The sequence below is a fragment of the Mauremys reevesii genome, linkage group 11 (genome assembly GCF_016161935.1).
Source record: "Mauremys reevesii isolate NIE-2019 linkage group 11, ASM1616193v1, whole genome shotgun sequence".
Lineage (NCBI taxonomy): Eukaryota > Metazoa > Chordata > Testudines > Geoemydidae > Mauremys > Mauremys reevesii.
Window position 1 is genome coordinate 56,913,457 of NC_052633.1, and position 20,301 is coordinate 56,933,757.

Here is a 20,301-nt window from a genome sequence, read left to right on the forward strand (position 1 = left end):
ATAAGAGTGGGTGACCTGTGTCCATAGTTTATTTTTTAGTTAGTTCTGTATCTTGTATATTAGATACATCCTTTATTTCTGGGATAGTAAAGGTGAGCCTAGCCTCATCAGGAGTGCTGGAATTGGAAAGTAAGTGTTTGTGTACCCCTCAGAAGTTATGGTATGCTCCAGCTTTTTCCAGTTTACAGCTGGCAGAAGTAGTGAGACGGAGAGGTATCATCACCTATACTGTCCTCCTCATTTCCAGCACTGCCCAACATTAATGTCATATGGTTCATATGACAGTATTTATTGTAGTATTTTTAGCATTAATGAAAGTACTACAGAACACTTTTTTATTTTACTGTTAAATCTCTATAGAAATACATTTTTTCCCCAAATGTTTAAATAGGGACAATCTGCAGTCTTAATTCAGTCAAAATTTGCTCCTTTGAATTTAATATAAATTAAGGAAGTCCGACTAAATTTTGCCTGAAATGAGAACAGCAAAGTAAACCTCAAACTACTATAGTTTCTTGGTGACAATAGTTGCATCAGAACTTTAATTTTACTAGTGGTTCTTGCACAACCTTATTTTGTATTTCTTCAGATAGATGCAGCCATGTATTCCATGTAGGTATGTGCATGCCCGGTGCACCAGAGTTGGAGAATTTTGCCTAGCAGTACTCATAGGAGGCTGTGTTTGTACTTTGTACCCTTAGCCTCTACCCTGGCTATATGAGGCACACAGCCTCGACCTCCTAAGGATCTTGTAGAGCGAGCTTTTATTTCCCTGAAGAACAAACCTGCCTGACCCCTTGTATGTCTCCACGATGCATAATTTGATTCATTTTGCCAGAGATTGTTTAGATGCTTTGAGGCCTGGACCTTGGGTGAATAGAGACTAACATTGATCCTGATCTTTTTTGATTCAGTACACTTTAGCTAGATCTTTACAAATAACCAGATTATGTCATCTTTTCACAGTAGGATTCAGGGATTTAGATAGAACTAAGGAAAGATTATTTTCTTTGAAACATGAAATGTGTTCACTTTCGGTACAAAGGACTCTATGAAAACTATTTTATCCTTATAGAAAATGCAGTATGGAGTTGCATGGATAATGCTGCAATCTCTGAAACTCCCCTGGTTAAGGTGATGGCAACAAGTTTTGATGGACAAGTTAAAGAGAGTGACAGATGTCAAAGGTTCAAAGGGGAACTGTAAGCACTTGAAGCACTACAAGCCAATCTCACTTTGGGGAAAAAGTGTTAGCCTAACAGCCCTGAGAAATCTTGAAACTAAGGAGCCAGAGGATTTTCCATATAGGACACTGCTGAGGGTAGAAACCTGATACGCTAAAGTATTGGGCCAAAATTCTGTGTCCAAACCTTTGTAGAGCAAGATTAGGATAATTGGAATGCTTGGGACTCTGGGATTCTTGAACTATGTGATGAATTGTGACCAAATAGAGGAATACCTCTTTAGAGCTGAAATCTGTCTAGAAGCCAGAAGAATATTTACTACCATTAGAGAAAATCATATAGTCAGGTGCGTGCACAGGAATTGAAATTTAACCCCCTTTGGGGGGGGTATGTTCTTTGCCCCCCACCACAGCCTGGGGTCAGAGGAGTGTGCTCTTCCCTCCCACCCACCCCCACCGCAGAACTGGAGCAGCTGTCAGCTCCCGCTGGGGCCATAGGCGCTTGCTCTCCCTGCTGCGGCCCTGGGGCTGGAAGAGTTCTCTGCCCCTGACTATTATTGGGGGTCCCTATTTGCCCTCCTCCTTGTGCATGTCCCTGCATATAGTATTTAGGAGTTCCTTTTCCATATCCATGAGGTCATTAGTAGACGGTCATGATCTGCATAAAGAATGGGCTCATGGCACATCCAGTCTCCCTGCCCAGTAAGTTAGGTCCAAGAACCATCTCAGCCACGTAAGTGCTAATAGTGACACATCTGCTAGTTCCTATCTTTAAAACAAAACAAACAAAAAACCCACCTTCCTTAACAAAACAAGGGGTGGGAATTCATAGAGCAGAGTTTTGGGCCATCTGTGAGCAAAGGCATCTGTGTCTAGAGATTGAGATCTGCATCTCTTGTGAAATATTGGTCTAGCTTTTTTGTGCCAAATGGGTCCACTTTCAGGTGGCTGAATCTGTTTGTAATTAGGCTGAATATCTTCTGGTTCAGGTTCTATTCTGATTTCTCTATGGATTGCCTGCTGAACTAGGCCACCATCTGGTTTAGTATTCCCTTTATATGAACCACTCTGATGGAAGCTAAGTTTACATCTTCCCAGGAAATTATCTCCATCACCTGTGAATAGAGTACTGGAACTTTAGTTTCTCATCTCTCGTTATTGAGATACATTTCTCAGTGTTGGAGGCATTAGACTGGACTGGTCATTCGTGATGTAACTTTGGACATTTCAAAGTCAGACTTGACTGCTTTGAGCTGTAGAAAGCTGATCCTTTGTTTTTTTTTCTTGTTGCATGACATGGTCTCACAATCTCAGATGCTGTTTTTTTCCCTAAGTGTGATCCCCATCCCTGAAGACTGACATTCATCATGAGTACCTCAGGACCTGGATGATGAATAGATATACCCATGAATATGCTCCTCAGACTCATTCTTTGTTTCAGCAACCTCAACACCTGGCTTAACACTAGGACCCTAATCCTGAATTCAGTTTGGGATGGTTCTGTAACTTTACCAGAAACCTCTGGAGACGGCTAATGTGGAATCTCTCCTATTAAAATGTCTAAGCCCACTTCCAAGTGAGCTATCTGCCTTGTGGGAAGCAGGGAGCTCTTCATTAGATTCACTGTAGGGTCACCACCCCAAAATTGTGGTCCTGCTTCATCTCTAGGATTTTAATCTTCATGACATCTTCTTTTGTGGTCTGGGATCCTAGTAAAGACTAGGTGCTTATAGCAGTCTGAATGGCAGGGTTCTGTAATGGGAGTGGGACTTTCTGTATGGAAACCTTAGTAGATGACAAGGTCAGAGTCATATGAAAATGTGAAGAGATGCATCTGCTGTATCCACCGATGAAGGAAATCTCTGCGAAATAGGAATTATACTGTTGAAGCTAAGCAAGGCACAATTTCTTCCTAACGAGGTTCAGTGAACATGCTTAGATATAGTTTTAGTTTTGAAAAGTGAAACATAACTTTCCATTCCATATATCTTACTTGCTAATACTGAAAATTAACGAGCCTATTCATGTGTTTAATGTTTTGATTAAACTCAGTCATAATTTATTTTTATTACACTATTTTAAGAGAGTGTAGTCACAATATAATACAAGTCCACACAGTTATTATTTTACTTATATAGATTAAAATATAATAAGTGGCTGGGATATTTTTATTTTATAGCATAATGTAAAATTGGGTTATGGATTTAACTTGGAATTTATATTAGTAAGGAATATCTTAATTGCTTAAGAAAAAATCTAAATATGCTTTGTATTTATTAGGGTAACAGATAATAGTATTTTAATATTTGCTTTTATTTTGTATCTCATTCCTACTATCACCAGATTGCAATGCAGAATCTGATGTAATTCCCAAATCAAGTCTGAATATTCATTTGTGGGCAGATAAGTGTAAGGAAAGTGCTGATTGCCAATCCAGTGTCCATTCTTCACGCTGGCGTACTCACTATGGAAGCAACCATCTTTAGTTGGGTTGCATGACTAGAAGAAGAGATAATTTAGGGCTTATGGGAAAGCATAAACTTTCTCAAGTTCACAGTTTGTGCCATAGGATTTCCCACAATCTCAGACAACATATCCTTTTGGTTCATTAAGCAACACTATTGGGTGAGTCTGAACAAGAACATGAAAATTAACATCAGTGGCCAGTTTGCTGTCTCTGACAGTGGCTAGTACTAGCCACTCTGGAGGGAGTTTCCTGAAACCCTGTAGTAAGCAATTAGGCAATAATCTTCCTACAGAGAAATTTTCCTCCTAAACCTTATTGACTAAAGGTTGTGTTATGATCTGAAGCATGAATTCATATCCTTTCCACAATCAGGAAGTAACCAGAGGTTGAAACATCTCTTACAAGTAATGGAAATAATGGCCCAGGCAGAGAGACTCTTGTGCACGTGTGAAAGATTTGCTGAAATAGAAGAAGAAAAGAGCACCGAGGATCATCTTTCTAGTCCTTGACTCACCCAGCAGAGCGATTTTTTGGATCTGATAGAAACAGCTAAGGCGATTCCACTGCACGTGCAGAATAGACTATATCTCCTGAAAGAGGAAGCCTTTATTCATCTGGACCTGGACCACATACAGTTATTAACCTGAGTATTCAAAGAGAAATAGAAATCAGAAAGGATTTTCTGTTAGCCTCGTTGATTCACTTTTGATATCCCAACAGAACTCAACCAGAAAATTATATTTATGCGGAGCACATCTGACGATCCCAGTTACACTAAAGTTTATCCAGGATGATTTGGATGGAGTCTTACAGCCAAGCACCATAGAAAGAGAGGTACCAGCCCTAGCAGTATTCTTCGTGCCCATACGTTGTATTCTTCAACTGAATAGCTTTAGATGTCAAGGTTAATCATAATGGCTAAATTAGGCATACTGCTTTTTTAGTTGTCATTCCCTTTGAAATGCAGGGATTCAGAATTAGTACTTCTATCTATATGAGAATCTATGCTGCACTTCTCTTAAGGAAAATGATATCATTAGAAATCCAGAAATATTTCTGCCCAAGATATGTGTGTGTTTGTTTTGTTTTTTGTTCTGTTCCATGTCTCGGTAGTCAGCAGTCATTGGAAAGGTTGTGGCATAAACAAATGTTCATAGCTCTCTAGAGCAAAATCTCCAGCATGTAGTGTACACATGCCTATTGGATTCTGTTAGTCTCATTCCATCCAAAATGCCAGGGCCATAGAGCCTCAAAGTTGCTGCAAACAAAATGTTAAAATCTTGCCACAGATGGCACACAAAATATCAAGAAAATGTTCCCAGAAGGAATCTGGGCTTCCTCTACAGGGTTCCTAGTGGCATTGTGGGTTGGGAATGTTTGAGCCTCATTTGAGAAAATGTGCAGAGCAGCATCATGATCCTCATACAGTATCATAGAATCATAGAATCTCAGGGTTGGAAGGGACCTCAGGAGGTCATCTAGTCCAACCCCCTGCTCAAAGCAGGACCAAACCCAACTAAAGCATCCCAGCTAGGGCTTTGTCAAGCCTGACCTTAAAAACCTCTAAGGAAGGAGATTCCACTACCTCCCTAGGTAACCCATTCCAGTTCTTCACCACCCTACTAGTGAAAAAGTTTTTCCTAATGTCCAACCTAAACCTCCCCCTCTGCAACTTGAGACCATTACTCCTTGTTCTGTCATCTTCTACCACTGAGAACAGTCTAGATCCATCCTCTTTGGAACCCCCTTTCAGGTAGTTGAAAGCAGCTATCAAATCCCCCCTCATTCTTCTCTTCTGCAGACTAAACAATCCCAGTTCCCTCAGCCTCTCCTCATAAGTCATGTGCTCCAGCCCCCTAATCATTTTTGTTGCCCTCCGCTGGACTCTCTCCAATTTATCCACATCCTTCTTGTAGTGTGGGGCCCAAAACTGGACACAGTACTCCAAATGAGGCCTCACCAGTGCTGAGTAGAGGGGAATGATCACATCCCTCGATCTGCTGGAAATGCCCCTACTTATACAACCCAAAATGCCATTAGCCTTCTTGGCAACAAGGGCACACTGTTGACTCATATTCAGCTTTTCGTCCACCGTAACCCCTAGGTCCTTTTCTGCAGAACTGCTGCCCAGCCATTCGGTCCCTAGTCTGTAACAGTGCATGGGATTCTTCCATCCTAAGTGCAGGACTCTGCACTTGTCCTTGTTGAACCTCATCATATTTCTTTTGGCCCAATCCTCTAATTTGTTTAGGTCCCTCTGTATCCTATCCCTACCCTCCAGCATATCAACCACTCCTCCCAGTTTAGTATCATCTGCAAACTTGCTAAGGGTGCAGTCCACACCATCCTCCAGATCGTTAATGAAGATATTGAACAAAACCGGCCCCAGCACCGACCCTTGGGGCACTCCACTTGATACCGGCTGCCAACTAGACATGGAACCATTGATCACTACCCGTTGAGCCCGACCATCTAGCCAGTTTTCTATCCACCTTACCGTCCATTCATCCAGCCCATACGTCTTTAACTTGCTGGCAAGAAAACTGTGGGAGACTGTATCAAAAGCTTTGCTAAAGTCCAGAAATAGCACATCGACTGCTTTCCCCTCATCCACAGAGCCGGTTATCTCATCATAGAAGGCAATTAGGTTAGTCAGGCATGACTTGCCCTTGGTGAATCCATGCTGACTGTTCCTGATCACTTTCCCCTCCTTTAAGTGGTTCAGGATTGATTCCTTGAGGACCTGTTCCATGATTTTTCCAGGGACTGAGGTGAGACTGACTGGCCTGTAGTTCCCTGGATCTTCCTTCTTCCCTTTTTTAAAGATGGGCACTACATTAGCTTTTGTCCAGTCGTCTGGGACCTCCCCCGATCTCCATGATTTTTCAAAGATAATGGCCAATGGCTCTGCAATCTCATCGGCCAACTCCTTTAGCACCCTCGGATGCAGTGCATCCGACCCCATGGACTTGTGCTCGTCCAGCTTTCCTAAATAGTCCCGAATTACTTCTTTCTCCACAGAGAGCTGGTCACCTCCTCCCCATACCGTGCTGCAGAGTGCAGCTGTCTGGGAGCTGACCTTGTCTGTGAAAACAGAGGCAAAAAAAGCATTGAGTACACTAGCTTTCTCCACATCCTCCGTCACTAGGTTCCCTCCCTCATTCAGCAAGGGGCCCACACTTTCCTTGACTTTCTTCCTGTTGCTAACATACCTAAAGAAACCCTTCTTGTTACTCCTAACATCTCCGGCTAGCTGCAACTCCAAGTGTGATTTGGCCTTCCTAATTTCACGCCTGCATGCCTGAGCAATACTTTTATACTCCTCCCTGGTTATTTGTCCAATCTTCCACTTCTTGTAAGCTGTTTTTTTGTGTTTAGGACGAGCAAGGATTTCACTGTTAAGCCAAGCTGGTCGCTTACATTTATCAAACTCTATACAGTAGGTTTCGATTCCACTGCAGAGGCATCCTTAGGTGTAAGGCTCCGGTAAGGGGCTCGCCCTTCTCAGGCGTGGCGGGGAGCCAGGGCGCCTCCCTACAGGCAGCAATCCGTCTCGGGCTCAGACCCCTCCGCAGGGGCTGAGCAAACTAATAGTCTCTGAACAAGGCAGAGTCCCGGCCCTTTAGCAGGGCCCGAGTAAACACACTGTCTATAAGCCCGGCCCTGGAGCAGGGCGGGCAATAAGAGTAGTCCTAGCTCAGGCCTTTCAGCAGGGGGTGAGCAAACCCAGAGTCTATAAGCCCGGCCCTGGAGCAGGGCGGGGCAACAAGCAGTCCCAGCTCAGGCCTTTCAGCAGGGCTGAGCACACACAGTATCCAAGCCCTGGTCAGGCCAGGGGGAAGGGGGCGTCTGCCACACTTGGAAGGGTGGCAGGGGGAACACAGGCCCTCCCACTCCACTGCGTTCCAGCCTGGGGCCCTAGCAGCGGCAAAGATTCTCTGCAATCAGTGAGGATCCTGGCCACAACACACTGACATTGGCTCGGGGTCCCCTGGAGCCAGACTGGGGTCGGCTACCCCCGGGCCACTTCCAATCTCCCCCTCCCTAGGTACTTGTCTCTCGCAGGCGTCATCCAGTGGGTCCCAGACCATGGGCTCTTCAGGATACCGGGCGGAGGGGAGCTCAGGCGACGACTCCGGATACTGGGCGGAGGGGAGCTCAGGCGACTCCTCCGGATACCGGGCGTAGGGGACGCTCAGGCAGCTCCTCTGGATACCGGGCATAGGGGAGTTCCGGCAGCTCCTCTGGGTACCGGGCCCGGGGAAGGTCAGGCCAGCGCTCCTCTGGATACCGGGCACAGGGAAGGCTGGGCCCAGCGGGAGCCTGAGCACCGGCGTCTGTCCTCTCCGGCAGCCTTCCCGTAACTGAGCACTGGGGCCGGGCTTTTATACTTCCTGTCCCGCCCCTTGACTTCTGGGGGGCGGGGACAGGTGGCGGTGGCTCCGCCCACTCTGGCGCCTGGTCTGGCTCGTCCTTCTCAGGCATGGCGGGCGGCCAGGGCGCCTCCCTACATTAGGTAAGAAGGTACTGAATGAGGTAGTCCCAAAATAAATTTCTGATAGGATACATTTTGTGTTTTATTTTTTTCTTCTTCCCTCCCTATCTGATTACATTACTCACTACTTCCGATGTGCCTCAGAACTGTGGGAGATGCAGGGCTGCAGAGTGCAATATTTATTAGGTGACTTCTCTTCTGATAGCAACGGCTCCGAAAAGTCTACTACCCGAGGATGATGTTATTAAGCAAGGGAAATTTATTTTGTTTTTATTTCTCAGTCAATAATTGAGGTGGTAGGAGCAGTTTTACATGCAGTTGCGTAATTATTTAGTTAGTTGCTGCTTTAATAATGTCCTGTTGAGAGTTATTTTTATATAGCATTGAATGAGTGTTCTGGCAGGGTACACAAGGAGGCCTGGCCAAGTGCCTAGCAACAGCACTGAACCACCTCCAGTATCTGCAGAGAGGAGGCACATCCCATGTATTACAGAAGGGTGGGACAGAGTGAAAGAAGCAAGGAAATTAAATGAGTAAGAAATGTTCTGAGCTCTACTGCTGCCTCAATCATATCCTCACCCTTCATTCATCTATTTATTCACATATTTTGTACAGTGTACAATATTAGATTATGGGTTCTCTAGGGCACAGGAAGGTTGTTGTGTTGTTTTCTTGTACAGTGACAAGTACAATGGGACACTAATCATTGTTTGGGGGCCTTTAATGACACAGCAATATGTTGCTGACTGGTGCTTTTGAATAATTTGTTTATTTGTATTGCTTTAGTCCCTAAAGGCCTCAATCAGGGACTGAGGACTTGATTTGCTAAAGTTTGTACACTCTTTGGGACTATCTCACTGACACCTCATGTGTGGACCCTTATTGATTTCAGTCTGGCTCTGTGCAGGCATGGGGGCGTTTCCTGAACTGATTTATTTGCTGTATTTGGTCTTAAGCATATGACAATGGTCAAGTGGTTTCACCAAACAGACGGGGAAGTGCAAGGCACCAGTAAAATGACTGAGATTGGTGTAATAAGAGTCAGTCACAGGTCTAGGAATTCCTAGATAAAAAATGTGTTCACTTTTATGTTCCTCCACAATGGATGTGCGATAGACCTTTGTATAATTGCTCAAATAGATAGTTTACTGTGATTGTAGAGAAGTTTCTTCTGTTTTGAAAGATTCTACCAATAATATATTTTAAAACAGAAGAAAATGTTTAGTAAAACTGGGTAAAGAGTAGCTATACCTCGGAAGGAAGGTCATTATTATCCACATTTTTCAGACTGCCTATCGGTGTCAGATCTGGGATTAGAAAACAGCAGCTCCTGGCTCTCAGGCCATGTATATTTTAGACTTTTTTTTTTGTACATGTGGATTTCTTTGCAAAAATATCATATGCGTTTTTAAAAGGGCTAATCTTAGCTATTTCTTAAAAGACTTCATCTCTGGATGGACATGACAACACTATTGTTCTCCACTGACAGTTAAACTAAAATAATCTGCAGAAAAAGATAAGAGCTCGGAGCAAAAGAACACAATATGCCTATTACTGTAAGGGATATTTCAAGATGTCTTAAATTAATTGTTAAAATATATTTTGAAAAAAGTTATTAATGCTTTGTTTATTGCAGTAAAAATGATAAAATAGTGCTTGTCACAATATGCTGCATCATTTAAATGTAAAAACTGAAATAATCAGTACAGAAATAACATTGGACATTTTCCCCTCTCAGAAGATAAAAATTGCAAATAACAAATGATAGCTGTGTCATTTGGAAAACAAATGTTTTTAATTCATGTTCTAAAATGATCCCTTTGGGCCAGATTTTGCCACTGTTCCCAGTGTTGAATTGTACCTTGTTCAGGCCCTTGGAATTTTGAAATCTTTTTTTAAAGGTAATTTCTTTTTTTAATTGCTTATTTGTGCTTCATTTGCTTACCTAGCTATTTGATTTATATGTATGGGTGGGAAGCCACAGTTCACACTTTGTATACATTTCCTTATTAATGTTTATTAATTGCACTCGAGTAATATCCAGGGGCCTCAATCAGAATAAGAGTCCTATTGTGCTAGGATTGTATAAACAAGAGCAAGTAAAAGTTTCAAAGAGCTTATAGTTAATGCTGCAGTGTTAGGGGAGCAGTTTCCTGGGCACAGCCCCTGCTGTAGGAGTGGGTGAGCAGCCTCTGCCCTGAGAAGGCATGGGGTGTTCACCTCAGGATGGTCTGCAAAGTAGGCAGTGGGAACTGTTAGGACTCGAGCAGCAGGGAAGGAGAAGCAGCCCCATGTAGCAGTGAGTGCCGCAGCCAGGGGGAGCTGCTGCCTCCTCGCTGCTGGGCGGACCTGTGAGAGGTGGCCCGAGGCCTTTCGCACCCCCACTGCCCTGTGAGGCAGAGTCTGCAGCAGCCCCTCTGGATGGGTCCCCTTGGAACATTTAGCTTTGCTAAACGGAAGGCAGAAATATGGAGAAGGGGCATGACCCCGCATTTCCCCAACCTGATATCGCCTCTGTCAATGTAGTTACAAAGGAATATTTGTGATACAAACCTCTGCCTTCCTCTACACACATCAGCACATTGAGTGAGACAAGCAAAACACAGCATATTGTTGTGTTCTATTGACTTAGTATTGACTATCCCACCTATCTTACTTTTAAAGGGGAAAAAAAAGTGTGTTCAGAAAATGAAACGTGATCCTGAATTGTGATCTGGACTCCTGCACTTACATCTATCCCAGTGCAGGATTGGGGGTCTAACTCCCTAAAATTACATTAAATCCACCAAAGGTTAAAGGTTGAAATCTAGGAATGTTCAAGGTCTAAATGGAAGAAAGAGAATTTACTAATATGTGGGTTACAAAGATTATTTATTTTAATTTGCAAATCTCTTGGTAACTTCTCTACAGTAGTATTTTTGGTATTGAACCGTTTACCAAAAGTATGTATTGTATGTTTTCACAGTAAAACCCTGAAGGAGAGGGAACAAAAGGACCCAAGGAACTCTATGAAGTGAACTTTGCAGAGTTTTCCTTGAATTCTCCTATGAAGTGTCTGCCATTAAATGAAGGTGCAGTGGGTTGGCTGCTGTGCTGTTATAGTTATCTCCTATAACTGCTTACACTGCTCTGGAACCAAGCCTCTGTGGACTCCTCTGTCCTTAATCTATACAAACTCATTCCATTGGATGGAATGCGGAAATCAAGTGAGAACTGACATATTTTTAGAAGCAACAATAACTCTTGTGTAGGTATGCACATAATGCAGGAAGGAGCATGGCATGAAGTGCTCTGGCTGTTTTATGCCACTTTGGAACAGCATAAAGCAGCCAGAGCATACTGGCCAGTTCAGCTAGGTTATGGCTTCATTTCACCAGAGTAGAATGAAGGGCAGCCTGAGAATACAAACCAGTTTCCCCTTCCTTCCTATCCTCCAGATTTCTCTTGCCTCTTAAACCCCCTCAACATTCCCCTGAATGCACACATTCCAGTTTCTCTTTCCCTCCTGTCCCCTCTGTTGAATAAATACAGTGCAACAAGCAGTTTTTAAAATAAATATTTAGGATTAATGGTCATTTTTGCTATTATTTTTCATGACTGAAAGTCTTTCTCTCAGGGGAGGCTGCTACATAAAACCTTCATCTTTGAGAAACTCATGAAACTTATTGACAATAGTCACCATGTCCCATAGTTCTCAGCAGTCTTAAGCTATGGGCCTGCTTCCATTAAGTAGCCTCCTTCAAAAGAGCCACTCTTTTACATTGTTCCAAATGAGCATGAAGCCAGGCCACCCTCAACTAAGATGATACCCCTCTATGCTGTTAGGAAGCAGAGAAGATCAGTGAGAGGAATGGAGACATCTTTGCTAAGGGTAACCTGTAGCTTCAGTCCTGTTGAGAAAAATACTCAGTTTGAAAGTGCTTTGTGGAATTCTCTGTAGTAGAGCATTATTCTTTAGTCTATTCTGAAGGAGCAACTTTCAGTTATGAAAGAACAACAAGGAAAATAAAAATAATAAAACTTCAAATAGAGCCTCTGCAGACGATTTCAGTGAGTTTTAACCAGGGCCAGCTCCAGGGGTTTTGCCGCCCCCAAGCAGTAAAAAAAAAAAAAAAGCCGCGATCTGCGGCAATTCAGCGGGAGGTCCTACGCTCCGAGCAGGAGTGAGGGACCCTCCCCCGAATTGCTGCCGAATACTTGAAAGTGCTGCCCCGCTCCGGAGTGGCCGCCCCAAGCACCTGCCTGGTGCCTGGAGCTGGCCCTGGTTTTAACTATATAAGAAGTTTGAAGAGATGTATTATTCAGTTATTGAGATCATTAGGGGCAAATAAATGTCCTGTAATTTTTTTTTAAAGGACTCATTTTAAAGTTATTTATTTAAAGTAAACTCGTAAACTTAATAGAGTTACTTGTAAATGATCAAAAATTCATTCCATACCCAGAATCAATAGCATAATTTTCTGGAAAATACATTGTATTTTTCATAGATAACAAACAGGTTGAATCCATCCTTTAACTGCAAAACTTAACCTACCCTTAATTATAGAGCTTCATAACATAACTCGGGTATGTCTAGATTATACTGGAAACTGCTGCTGTTCAAATTATTTCACTTCCTTTTTTTAAACACATTTATAAAATATTAGCTATTTTTATACTGTGCTGCTTGCAGTAAATGCAGCTCTGAACATGTTCTTGAACAACTGTCGTTATTTCTTTGTTATCCTTTCTGACACCTGCCAAAATTGTAAAGGTTAATGATTCAGCTTTAATTAACTGAAATGAATCTTCACCAGATAAACACAATACCTAATAGATGGAAAGTGATGGTGTTTCTTTCATTCACAGATAAGAATTTAATAACTTATTGACACTCACAGCACTTTGAGTTAGATATTTTTCAGAAGTGAACCAAACACATCATACTTACAGTTTATTGTTATGAGCGCTTACATTGTTGCATACCTATCATAACCATAATTCTTAAAAACACAGATGTGATGGGTGAGGGCCCTATCACTTGGTAACTCACTCAAAGTACAGCCCCACATGTATAATTAAGATAGCAAATGCGTTATCTTGTCCATAATTAATTTTACTTTATGGGAAATTTTAATGATTGATAGATTGGATGAGCTAAATGCCTTTTTCATATCTAACTGCTGTGATTCTGCAAATAGTTCCTAAGAGATACAATTTTTAAATTAGAAATTATTTTACATGAGTATCAAAAGCCCTCCAAAAAGAGAAGAAAAGTAATATAGATAATAAGAAAATTATAATGATATGAAAATGAAGGGTAGGCATGACATTTAACAATAACATTCAATTATTTGCTAAATGGTTTAATTAGATACGTTGTTTTAGAGAGAGCAGCTAAGTGATGTCTGTATGTAGATTTCCTTACACTTTCCATTTTAAAAGATTCTGCAATCTTTATTATTTGTTTTAGAAGCTCTTCCACCTCTGTTGTTTGCAGTATGCCTTTGCAGAGAGAGAGCCCTGAGGCGAGAGAGGTAGCTTTTCTTTCCCCTATGAAATTCCATTCAGGTTTGGCTGAGATACTCACTAAGGCTATGTCTACACTGCATAGTTAAGTCGATGTAAATTATAGTGATGCAGCCTTATGGAGAGTTTGTTCCTCCCAATCCTATGCACATGTTTCCAGATCCTAACTATTGGGGAGACTTACTGGACCCTGCCTCAAGAATTTTTCAGTTGTCCACAGCCAATTGACTGGATGGTGAGGTTCAAGCTATGAAGGATCTGGTTGCAATGGTCTCTTCAATTCTGATTGCCTCTGGTTCTGTCTGCAGCCCATCCCATATTACCTGATACATTTGCTGAGGAAGAAGAGGAATTGTTTTCTCTCTTGAAACAACAACAGATGGATTCAGAACCGGAGCCAGAGTTGCCTCCTGATGAAAACGTAGGCATTATTTCTGCTTTATCTTTTCAAAGGATGCATTACAATTCTGTGAGTTGGTGGATCGAATGGCATCTACTTTGAACGTACCTTCTGTTGCTTTAGAAGAAACATCGCATCCAGTTTTTGACATCTTAGGAGATTGTTGAAGAAGTAGGACTCTTTATCTTTACCTATTTGGGATGGACTTTTGCAACATGCTAAAGCAGTTTGCATTTCTCCTGCATCCTGCCTTCATCTCTAAGAAAATAGAAAAACTATATCAGCTCCCCCATGAAGTGTTGTCATATTTTCATACTGCCCCACCTCATTCTTTGGTGGATGCAGCAGTAAGTAACAGATCTCGATATGGTCAAACCCATTCTACTCCAGCTGGTAGATAAGGGAAGAAGCTGGATTCCCATTGGAGGAATACTTTCTCTTTTTTGTCATGGGGTATTAAAGCAGCCAGTTACTAGCTGTATTGTCCTGATACCAGTTTCATCTGGGGTTGGTGGGGGGATGGCTACATTTGTTTAAGACTTATAGGATGGTCAGAGGAGACTTGCCAATTCAGTCCTCACAGAAAGTCAGAACATGGCAAAACATGACCTTGGGGCTTCTTTTGATGCTTCTGACTCAATGGCCAGGGCATCTGTTGTCATCCTTAGAAGACATGCATGATTAAGGTCTTCTTTGTTGGCTGTGAATGCTAGGTTTAAAGCTGAGGAACTCTGTTTTCAGGGCAATGGTTTGGTTAGTAACAAAACAGATGATTCTTCTGAGAAATTAAAGGGGACCAGATCTACAGCTTGATCACTTGATTTATATTTTTCTTCTAAAATGAGATGACCTACTTCTTCTTTTTGCTAGCAGAGGCAATTTTATCCACTGTATCATATTTCTTGGCTCATAGTTGGCAGCAACTACAACACCAACAGCCAACTTATTCTCAGTATCAATATTTGTAGCAGACTGAATTCCAAACAATCTGTGTTCTCATCTTCTTGTTTGAATTCATGGCTTCAAATTTGACATGTGGCTCCAGAGTTTTGGACCAGCTTGCAAAATTCCTTCCTATCTGTTGTTTGGAGACAGGCTTCCCTATTTTGTCAGCCGTCTTGTAACATCAGACAAATGGATCCTAGAAATAATGGAAAAGTGTGATACAATACAGTTCCAAACACTACTTCCTACCCTTCCCATTTCAGGGAACAATCTCATGAAGGTGTTCTTCTGACATAAGGCCAGAAATTGCTTCTAAAAGGGGCTCCAAAGGAAGTTCCTGAATATTTATGGGGTCAAGGCTTTTATTAAAGATATATCCTGAAATAGAAAAAATATGGGAAGATGGGGGTCCATCCAATTTTAGATTTAAGAAAGATGAAGATATTTATCTGGAAGTTTCAGTTTTGAATATTAATTCTAGCCTCCATCATTCCCTCATCACAAGCATGGATTGGTTCTCAACTCTTGATTTAAAGGATACATATTTCTACTTGGCCAAATCATCCAAAGTATCTGTTTTCATGGTGAGATAGAGACATTTTCAATACAAGTGCCTACTATTTGGGCTTTCTACAGCACAAAGTGTCTTTACAAAGTGCCTTTCTGTGGAAGTGGCACATCTCAGAAAACACAGTATTGTTGTTTACCCATACTTAGACAACTGGCTGCTGAAGTCAACCTCACATGAGGATATGTTGACTCACATTCAGTTTATAACTTCCCTGCTAATAGATGTAGGACTTCTTCTAAATGTCAAGAAATCAAATATCTGCCCAATTTAAATAATCTTCTTTATAGGATTGGTACTGGACTTAGAAGCAGGAAGGGATTTCCTTCCAGAGGAAAGATTTCTGAACACAGTGTAATATATTTTGGAGATTAATCCTTATTAAACACATAAATTAATATTATTTTTCGATCTAATGGGTCTCATGGGAGTGAATGTATCACTCCATTTCCTCATCTCAGAAGGAGGCCAATGCTACTTTGGTTGGTTTAACATTGGTTGGCTCAAACCTAACCTGCATAATCTTCACATGCTAATCAGCATACTACAGAACATTGTAGAATCTTTGATTTGGTGGACAAACAGAGCCAACATTCTGAAAAGAGTTTTGTTCCCTCATCATTGGTCACAATAATAAGTGCATTGAACAACTCCCCTGGGAACTCTGTCAGTTCAGTGTCACTGGATCATTGTGATGTGTCACTGGATCATAATGCATATGCACAAGGAGGCTGGATTAAAGTTGCTTGAGAACTGTAGTTTGTATGTGTGTAATCTCCTCCTAGGTTTTTTTGAAAAGCAAACTGAAGTAATAGACATTCCATCACATGACACCACATTGACTCCCTCCCATGGTTCATCAGCAGGGTGGAACCTTGAGATCCACCGCACAGATCTCTCTGCTGCTTGAGCTAAGAGAGTAAGTGATAGCAGTGGTAGGTTGTCATCCTGTATGTGGAACAGTACAGGAGGGTATGGGACACTTTCCCATTGGGTTTCACAGATCTTTGCTGACAGCAGAATGATGCTCAGGAATCTTTGGCTGCAGGCTCTGGTGCACTATGCACTTTAATGGGCATAGGCTCTTCTACCTATTCCCCCTAAGAATGACTCCTCCTGCCCTGTCCATTCCAACATGCCTCTCTCCCAGTCCAGCATCACATAAGTAGACATAGCAGAGACAAAACTGAGTTTTCCCGTGAGAGATTCACCTTTAAAGTAAAGGAAGCTGTTGTCTGCAGGACCCCTGCTTCATCTGATGAAAAAGTTGGAAGGTGTGTAATGAATGAGGCAGGGGATTGCAGGAAGAGAAAGGATTGTCTCATGATTAAGGCGATTAAATGCTGCCCTAGATAATTGGATTCTATTTCTGCCTCTTCCCCAGTGTCTGTATGTGATGCTAGGCAAATTACTTACACCAGATTTTTCACAGGTGTTCATTAAATGTGTGTAAATGTGTGTTCCTTATTTTCTGGGTTCCTAACTTGATACTTTGGGGTCTGATTTACAGGGCCAGCTCCAGGCACCAGCTTAGCAATCAGGTGCTTGGGGCGGCCACTCCAGAACGGGGCAGCACGTTCAGGTATTCGGCGGCAATTCAGCAGAGGGTCCCTCACTCCCGCTCAGAGCAAAGGACCAGCCGCCGAATTGCCGCAGATCCCGATTGCAGCTTTTTTTTTTTTTTTTTTTTTTTTTTTTTGCTGCTTGGGGCTGCAAAACCCCTGGAGCCAGCCCTGGTGCTGAGCACTCATTGTTGCAGCTGAAGTCAATGGCAGTTGTGCTTTCAACATATAAAGTGCTATACAATGCTAAGCACTCTGAAAAATATCAACTCCTAGGCATCTCAGATTAGCCACTCAAAATTAGTGGATACTTTCGACTTAATCTCTGTGCCTTAGTTCCCCATCTTTAAAATGTGGATAATATTCCCTAACATCACAGGGTTATTGTAAAAATAAGTTTATTAATCTTTGTGAAGCACTTAGATACTATTGTGATGAACACCATAGAGAAGCCCATGAGGAATTTAATTACTCTTTCTTCAGGGCAGACTTTGAATAGTGTGCAGTAAATGAGTGCTGGGGCCCCACGTAGAACAAGGGGATTTCACTTACACCAGTATAAATAAGGAGTAATATCAGTGAATTCCATGGAGTTACAACATTGTATAGGTTTCTGTAAGGGTGATGAGAATCAGAAGCACTGTACTTCTGTACAGTAATACTGTACTACTCCATATGTAATCAGTTCTACAGGTAAGCTGTTTAGTTCATAAAATGAGAATTATCATTTTGGGATTGTATACAGTTTCAGTCTTGGTCTTCTTCATTATATTATTTTATCTTATTCTCTTTACAAGTAATGAAGTATGTTAGCTTACATTTGGGTTAAGTAAAGACCACCAAAAAGTATTGTATAGTTTTTGACTATGAAAATGCAAAAATCTTTCTTGTTTCCCAGTTAAAAAATAAATTAACTATGTCACTCTGGATAATCATCATTTCATAATAATATATATATATATATAATTTTATTATTATGAAATGAAGATTAAAGAAAGCCATAGCTACTTAGTACTATCTTCCTATAATTGCCTGTTAAATATCAAACCTAATCCCATGTGTATCCCTGGCTATCTTTTTTGTAAGACATCTGTTCGCCTTTTGGCCACTTTACATCCTTGATCCTTCAGAGTGTTGTTTGTAACCTACTTGCATTCAACAGGCATATCCTAACGTATGTGTATATAATTTATGTGGCAGATCTTCAGCAGGTGTAAATTGTCATAGCTCTGCTGACATCAATTCTGTGGATCTCACTTTTGTGGTTTTTTGAGGAGAATCTGGATGATTTCAACACATGGTTAAATTAAAGCATTGTGAACAGTTCCACTGAAGTCAGTAAAACTTCATTGTGTAAATGTATAGGATTGGTCCGTAGCTACCTATTCCAGTGAAAAAATAGTATGTGATAATGTTATTAAAGACTATATCATAATGCATTCAAGCAAGGGAAGTGATTTAAGCATTAGCAACCTTAATTCTATTTTTTTCCTAGTTTGAGTGATTTGGCTTTTTAACATTCTCTGAAGGTAGTTATATCTGTGTAAGTAAATTAAAAACATAAATAAATTTGTATTGGTATGTAAAGAACAACATATAAGTGGGATGATATGAAGAATGTGGGGAGACATATAATAGATATTGCCAATACTGATTAATCCATTAGTTTGTAGTATACATAGTATCAATATAGCTTCTTAAAATAAAAACAAACTGTTCAGAGTTGTGTTTAGTACTTCACCTTTTTGAGATTGTTTTAGAGAAAAATATAAAATGTAAATTTTAAACAACATGAAGTTAATAGAAGTTTTATTGTAAATGGCATGGGTACATGTATTGTATAGGTTGTTGTTAGTGATTAAAATACACACAATTTTCAGATTTTGAGGAGAGAGTAGTAGAACTGATCATTACTGAAGTAATGCTGATCGAGGTTTGACTTTATTTTGCTAATAACTGAAGTGTTTGATCAGTAGTTTATTTTTAGACAAAAGACAACTTCAGGATGGAGTTAATGTTTAGTGTATGCATCAGTAACTTCCATAGTAAAGCACACTAGGGATGGTTACAGTTGGCCGTCAAGAGAGAGGGACTCCATTTTCAGACACATGATTAGCCTGAGCCTTGAGGAGAAACACTGTTGGAAAGGAGTGGAGAAACAAGAAAAGGGTGGGAGAAACAGGGTGATTGGGGAAGAGAGAGTACTTTGGAAATTGAGAGCCAAAGAGAGATAACAATGAGTGTGTTGAGGAGGAAGATAGAAAAGAAAGATTCAAGAATGGAGGTTGGAGGGAGATAGGAGAAGACAGAATGTATGGGAAGGGATTGAAGAACATAGAGGACAAGAGGAGGTGTTAGTTTACAGAGGAAACATGATAGGGGAAATAGGAAGAAGAAAAAATCTAATGGAGAATAAAAGAGGGGGAAAAAAGAAATGGTGTGAGAGAAGTAAAGGAGAGAGAAGGAAATAGGAAATGTGGGGAAGGAAGAATAAGCAAGAAAACATGATTTATGGTCATTAAAACATATATTTTAAAAAGTATTCATAGTCTGTTTTACTGTAAATGACCAATGAGGAATACAAGTTGCTAGAAAATTATTGTAAATTTCTGTAAATATGGCCTGTTGGCTTCAACCAAGTTGTCAGTATGGCTGTCAGTTTTGTAAAGATTGTGCAATTGGGGATTAAATAAAATAAATCAATAGGGATTTCCCAGAAGTTTGGTTTGGAGCTACCCTTCTGCTGCGACACTACAACGGTTAGGTCGATTGAGGCACTTGAGTTAACCACTCTTCCACTGAAATAGGAGGGACTGCTGGGGGTGCATTTTCAGGAAGGAATCTTTGTCTCTGGAACGCATTTTATCCCTGCACCCAGGATCTGATAGCGCTTAATTCCTTTGACTTTTAGGGAACTCTGGAAGATCTGTCTTGTGTCCAAAGCTTTTCCTAGGTATTATATGAATTACTGAGGAATTAAAAATATTACACCTCAGAGGCAGGGAGGGTTTTGTTATTAAACAATCATTCTATAAGATTTTATTCTTCTTGTTACATACTTTTCATATATACATCATTCTATAAGTGACTAGAGCAAAGCACAGATGTATTTTTTCTGAAATAAAATTATATTTCTTTTTCCATTTTATCCTATAGCAGCATTAAAAGTTAAA

General features: G+C 41.0%; 1 protein-coding gene and 1 long non-coding RNA gene across 2 annotated transcripts in view; both read left to right on the forward strand.

Moving 5' to 3' along the window:
• Positions 1-20,301, forward strand: part of LRP1B (LDL receptor related protein 1B) — a 1,239,928-nt gene that overhangs the window by 944,157 nt on the left and 275,470 nt on the right. The window lies entirely within an intron of this gene.
• On the forward strand, positions 1,508-11,215 carry LOC120374591. The gene is made up of 3 exons (XR_005586161.1): positions 1,508-1,530; positions 3,527-4,484; positions 11,111-11,215. It is a non-coding gene; the product is annotated as an uncharacterized LOC120374591 (long non-coding RNA).